The sequence below is a fragment of the Dasypus novemcinctus genome, chromosome 7, assembly GCF_030445035.2.
Source record: "Dasypus novemcinctus isolate mDasNov1 chromosome 7, mDasNov1.1.hap2, whole genome shotgun sequence".
Lineage (NCBI taxonomy): Eukaryota > Metazoa > Chordata > Mammalia > Cingulata > Dasypodidae > Dasypus > Dasypus novemcinctus.
Window position 1 is genome coordinate 96,607,712 of NC_080679.1, and position 6,665 is coordinate 96,614,376.

At 38.1% G+C, this 6,665-nt stretch overlaps 1 pseudogene; it reads right to left on the minus strand.

Annotated features, from left to right (window-relative positions):
- Positions 1-576: 576 nt before the first annotated feature.
- Positions 577-2,396, minus strand: LOC139439263 (zinc finger protein 773-like; annotated as a pseudogene).
- Positions 2,397-6,665: the final 4,269 nt, after the last annotated feature.

Genomic DNA, 6,665 nt, shown 5'->3' on the forward strand with positions numbered 1-6,665 from the left:
CCTGTTCAAATCTGTGGTTATGTACTTCCAGTGTATTTTTTATTTCTTGCATTGTGCCATTCATCACCATCAGATCTGTTATCTTTTTTTACACTCTGATTTAAAACTTATTACAAGACTTCATTAATCAAGAAATTAAGGTATCAGCATAAGAAAGATGGATAGATAAACACAACAGGAAGACAAGAAAAAAACCTATAATCAATTGGTTCTCAACAAATGAGAAAAAGCAATTAGTCATAGAAAGGAGAATCTCTTCAACAATGAATGTTCCTGGAGTACTTGGATCTCCATATCAAAAAAAAGCAAAGAACTTTGATCTAAACCTCACAGCATATGCAAAAATTAACACAAAATGGATCACACAAGAAAATGTAAAAGCTAAATTTACAAAACTTGTAAATTGTAAACTTGAGGGAAAATATAAATATTTGTTATTTCAGTTAGGAAAAGAATTCTTGTGTACAAACAGTAAATGCACAATCAACATTATTAAGATCTTTCTCTAGAATGAATCATCTGGTGCTCAGTATATGTAGAGCTGTGGCTATAAAGCCTTTCCCACCTTGACGGCACTCAAGTCTTTTCTCCAGTGTGAACTCTCTGGTTGTGAATGAATTTAAAGCATTGACCAAGGGATTTCCCATAATTGCTGCACTCATAAGGCATCTCTCCAGTATAAATTTTATGAATTCTCTGATTATTAACAAAGGTGGAGTTGTGGCAAAAAAATTTGCCACATTCACTACACTCATAAGGTCTCACTGTGGTATGAACTCTCCAATTTTAGGGGTAGAATTTTCTCTAAAGCATCTCCCACATTCACTGCATGTAAAAGGCTTTTCTCCAGTGTGAACCTTTTGGTGTTGAATAAGGCTAGAGCCTTGGCTAAAAAATTTCCCACATTCTCTGCATTCACAAGGTTTATCTCCAGTATGCTCTCCAATGATTAATGAGGCTGGACTTGTGGCTAAAGTATTTCCCACACTCACTACATTCATAGGGCTTTTCCCCAGTGTGACCTCTCAGATGTTTCATGAGGTTGGAGTTGAAGCTAAATAATTTTCCACATTTGCTGCACTCATAAGGCTTTTCTCCTGTGTGAATTCTCTGATGCTGAGCAAGGGTGGAATTATGCCTGAAGGCTTTTCCACATTCACTGCAAGTAAAACACTTTTGTTGAGTGTGAACTCTTCAGGGGTGGATGAAGTCAACCTTGGGGCTAAAGGATTTTCCACATTTGCTGCAGTCATAAGGCCTTTCTCCAGTGTGAACTATCTTGCGTATAAAAAATTTGGATTTATTGTTAACTAATTTACCATGTTCACTGCATTCAAAAAGCTTTTTTCCAGTGTATAATCTCTAATGTTGAACCAGAAGTTTTGACTAAAGGCTTTCCCATATTTACTGCCTTTGTAATGTTTCTTTCCCGTGTGAATGGCCTCCCCACACTCAGTGCCCCTGTGTCTTCTTACCACTGTGAATTACCTGATGCCTGAGAAGACCTGCACTGTTAGGAAATTCCTTTCTACACTCCCAGCATTGAAAGGGTTTCTCTGACAGGGAATCTCTATGGCTCTTGACAAAAGAGACTCTGTTCTGTTCTTTTCTAAAGGGTTTCTCTCCATTATGCAGCTTCTGGTACTGGTGAAGACATATACCAATTTGTTTCCTACATGTCCCATACATATATGGGTTCTGCCCAAGATGGGGTTTCCACTGCAAAGACATTTGTAAAATATCTCTGGAGACAGGGCCACACATTGTGCCAAGTTGGCCTTTCTGTGAGGATGGAAATGTCTCTGGATTCCTGATCTGTGACCTTCCTTTGACAAAAATTCTCTGCTCACAAGAGTCTCCTCAGTCTCCACACCATACCAACTACCTCTTGGTGAGGCTAGAGCCATAACTCCTTGGTTAGGCAACCAGGCTTCTCTTCACCACTCCAGCTGAGTAATTTCTTGGATCCTGGAAGATGCAAGTCCCAGAGGCCATTAGTACACAATTCTCCAGCATCACATCATAGTACAGGTGTCTCTGTGCCTCATCAAGGAGTCCCCACTCATCCTGGGAGAGGTCTATGGCCACATCCTCAAAGGTCAAATGGCCCTCCACATGATCTATAGGCACCTTTGCAGCCATGGGAACCTCAGAGTCATCTGGGGGCTCAGGAGCTGCTCCTGAAAGTGAACACCCCACAATAGCCAAAAAAATCACCACAAGGATGGGGCAAAAAGTCCCAGTCATAGATCTGTTATCTTTTTATGTATATTTACAGTTTCTGCAGTATGTTCACCCAGTGTCTTTTTAATATGCTTTATCTCTTCCTTTACTTCATTAAGTTGATTCATGACATTTGTCTGGGCTTCCTTGATAAATGGTTTCATGTTCTGCATCTCCTCCTGTTTCTTAGTTTGTTCATTAGACTGGGCTATGTCTTGCTGTTTCTTATGGCTTGTAATTTTTTGTTGGTGTCTAGGTATCTGTTTACCTTGATGGGCTTATTCAGATTTTAGCTTCTCTTTCTACTCTAGGGTTATATTTTGTTTTGTTTTGTTTTCTGTTAAGGCTCCTCTTTGACACTTGGTTCCATTTATTCTAAATCTTTGTAGTTGTCTGTGTTCCCTTGAAAAAATGTTAAGACCATAAAAAAGGAAAGATAAGAAAAAGAATAATAGTAATAATAAAAAAGGTAGAGAAGGAAACATAAAAGAGCCAGGAAAATAAATAAGTAATGAGTGTGAAAAATCATAAATAAAATGAAGGAATAAACATAAAAAGGTGGAATTTAAAAAATGAAGCAAGAAAAAAAATAGAATAAAATAAAAGAACAAAAAGAGGAGAAGAGAAGAAGAAATGAACACCAAACAAGAAAAGGAAGAATGAAAGAAAAGCAAAGGAAGAGGGAAAAATGAAAGAAAAGAAAAAAACTCTAAGGAGAAAACTAAGGAAAAGACAAAAAGGAAACAAGGAAAGAGAAAAAATAACAGTAAACAAAACAACAACCCAGAAAAACTGGCTTCCCTCTTAGGAACCTAGGAACCATCTCACGTTACTGGTGTTCATTAGTCAGTCACCTTGCAGCCTGCCCTCCAGGTAAGGCATCCAGTTTTGGTGAATAAAATAAAAAATAAAATAATTAAAAATAAAAATTAACAAAAAAACATAAAACTAAAAATATCTCAGTCTGTAAGTTCTGTGTCACAAGGTCTCAGCTAGGTTCTTGACAACCCATGGGTCACTCACTGGATCCTTTTTCTTCAGAGGTGCTGGGAATCAAACCAGAGATCTAATATATATGAGGCAGGCATTCCTCCACTTAGCTACACCCACTCCACAGATTAAGTAGCCTTCTGAAAGCTTGTCTAGCTTTCCCCACCCTCTTTTCCCTCAGGCGAGTTGAGCTTCTAATAGTTTGCTGGCTATCTTTCCTGGTTTCCCTCTCCTCTGGGCTGTTAGATGTCTGTCTCCACCAATCCCCTACTGACTTATGTCCTCTCTCTCCTGGGACAGTTGGGTGTGACAGCCTGGCTGATCGAATACCTCCTCCCCTCTCCCTGTGGCTGCTTCTGTGTTGGCTGGGGTCTTTTTTGAGATTCAAAGCAGGCTCAGGTGGCCAAACTGCCAGAAAAGAAACCACACTCTGCTCTCTGCCAGACCATTCTTTCCCTTCTCAGTTAGGTGCAGTGAGCCAGGGATTTTACCAAGGCTATTCTCCTTGAGGGTGGGGTATATATGTGCCATTCCCAGACACAAGGGTGAGTAACTCATGGTTTTTGTTGGGCCTCTTTGTCTTTCTGTCCCTCTCCCTCCTGGATGATGCACAGCACTCTCCCAGTCTGCAGATCCCCAAAGCAGCTCTCTCAGATAGCTTTTGCCCTTCCTCCATTGTTTTTGTGAGAGAGTTGAGCCCTCCTATGTACTCCAATGCCATCTTCCCAGAAAGCCCCTATAGTAAATATGTTTTATTTTTTAAAACTTGCACCTATTATATATTCCTTATACTTACTTTTGTATTTGTAAAAAAAAATTTTTAGTAGTGTAGTTGTGTGGGGAACATCATATGTGTTTGAAATACGGTTTCTGAATATCTGTTTATTTATTTTAAAAATATACAAGAACTGGGTCATTTCTTCCAAAATTATTCTTTGACTTTTTCATTATAGTATTTTGTAATTTTTTGTCCAGATTAGGTGTTCGGTAAATGTCAGAAGGAATTACAGACTTTAGGAAGACACATCATCATAAATAATAAAGTTGGATAGTACATGGTAATTTTCTAAATTAGCAGTAAAAGACTGTAGCAGTTTGGCATTGTTTATGAATTCCAAAAACAGATATTGGATTATGTTTATAAATTGGTCTGTTCCTCTGGGTGTATTCCCCTTTGATTGTATTAAGTTCAGAGGTTTCACTTTTACTTGATTAAATTTAAATTAGAGCTTAGATTCAGCCGTGTCAGTAGGACATTGAGTCCCTGCCCCCTTGAAGGGTGGGGATTCACAGAGAAAACCACATGGCAGAGGAGAGTGTTGGAGTTTTGATGCTGGAGCCATGGGAAGTAAATACACAGGAGAAGAACACAAAGGAATAGAGATGGCTCCATAGACATGGCAGAGGCCCTGGGAAGAGAGAGAGACTGAAAAGTCTGCAGCTCACTTTGTGGAGAGAAGAGAGCAGCTGAGCCCAGGGAGAAATGAGCCCCAGGGAGAGAGATGAGCCTTATATAGGCCTACAGCTGAGACCAGAAGAAGCTGGAACCACAGAGCCTGAAGAAAAAGGCTGAACCCTCACAGAGACCAGCAGCCATCTTGCTCCAACACGTGGCAACAGACTTTGGTGAGGGAAGTAACTTACGTTTTATGGGGTTCTGACTGTAAGCTTCTACCCTAAATAAATACCCTTTGCAAAAGCCAACAGAGTTCTGGTACTTTGTATAAGCACCCCTTTGGCTGACTAATACAAAGACATTCATTCAGGTGGCAGAAATCATGGTGGAACAGTTTTTGGGGGGAAGTTTTGTGATGGAAAGTTGATATATAAAGAGTTTTTAGCACTTGGAATCTAACATGGCTAAATTAAGAAGAAAATAATTTTATTAGAAGGTTATGGAGCAGCTTATAGAATTTAAACAAAAGAAGAGAACCAAGCTCATAAAATGACAGAAATCAATGGAAACTTGGTAGCAGAGATGACAGCTAAGGTTATGCCTCAAAACAGTCTGATAAAGATTCTATTTCTGGCCCAACTATTGCTGAATACTGCTAGAAATATTGCCACTGCCACTGAATGACACAACCGTGTATGAATTCTAAGCCTTCTTTTAGTTATTGTGACATTCATTTGCAATTCAAAGACTCAAGCAGCAACATTCAATTGGTGGCACTCAGGTTACATACACTAGCAACCAGGGGTTAGAAGAAAGAAAATATTTAATCTCTTGGGCTTCTGCACTGCAATGTGGAAGATTACCTCGCACACTCATATAATAAAGAATTTTTCCAAGAGCGTTTTGGGGCTGACCTGTCAAAAAACCGACAAATATCCACTAAAGTCTACTTTTTTTGCTTGCCCAGTATACACACACCCACTTCTTTCTGTGATTACATTTCTCCAAAAATATTCTTAGCATAATACAAGCAATTCTTGTTCAGTTAAAAATGTGCTGATTTCTTTCTCACAGAAGGACAATGAAAAGTCTCACAGGTTACTGTTTGGTTGCATATCCAGGATTTCATGGATCTTCAATAGTAATTCTATCACAATATTCTGCAGTTTATACAAAGCATTGTAAAGTTAGCCAATGCCCAAAATCCTACATATCATAGTGGGAAAACAGGAAAAATAGGAAATTAGTCACAATTATATACGTGCCCTACATACAAAAGAAATAGAGGCTATAATTCTTTGTTTCTACAACTTATTATGAGACTTTAGCTGGTATTTATGACTTATTCTGTCCAATATCTGTTCCATAATCCCTTGGTTTTCAGCTAGAAGAATTTCAGGTTTTTAATCCAGTGGAGTGACTAAAACCTCATTCCTGAGGGACCTGAGCCCCTGCATATGTAAGGTGGTTGTAATATTCCACTACATTTTATTTTTCTTTCTTTCTTTTGTGTATGTTTGTCTATGTGTTTTTTTGTAGTATAAATGGTTTTTCAGAAGACAGACTGAAATATTATACAACCAATATGTAAATCAGATAACAGTAGAGCTTGTCTAGCCAAAACTGAAGAAGATGCTTCGGGACCCAGTGGTGGTTTACTGTATTTTAATTTTTTATTAGAAGTTGAGATTTACAGAAAAATCATGGAGAATATACAGAATTCCCATACACTCCCCTAACACATGTTGTTTTCCCTATTATTAACTTTTTGTATTACTGTAGTATCTTTGTTACAGTTGATGAGACAATGTTATTATAATTATACTCTTTAACTATGGTCCATAGTTTACATTAGGGTTCACAGATTGTGTTGTAAAATCCTTGGTTTCTTTAAACATTTTTATTCTAGTAATATATATACAACTAAAATTTCCCCTTTTAAACACATTCAACTAATTCATTCAATTGCATTAATTATATTCACAAAGTTGTGCTGCCATTAACACCATCCATTACCAGAATGTTTCCACCACTCTAAACAGAATCTCTGTACCAA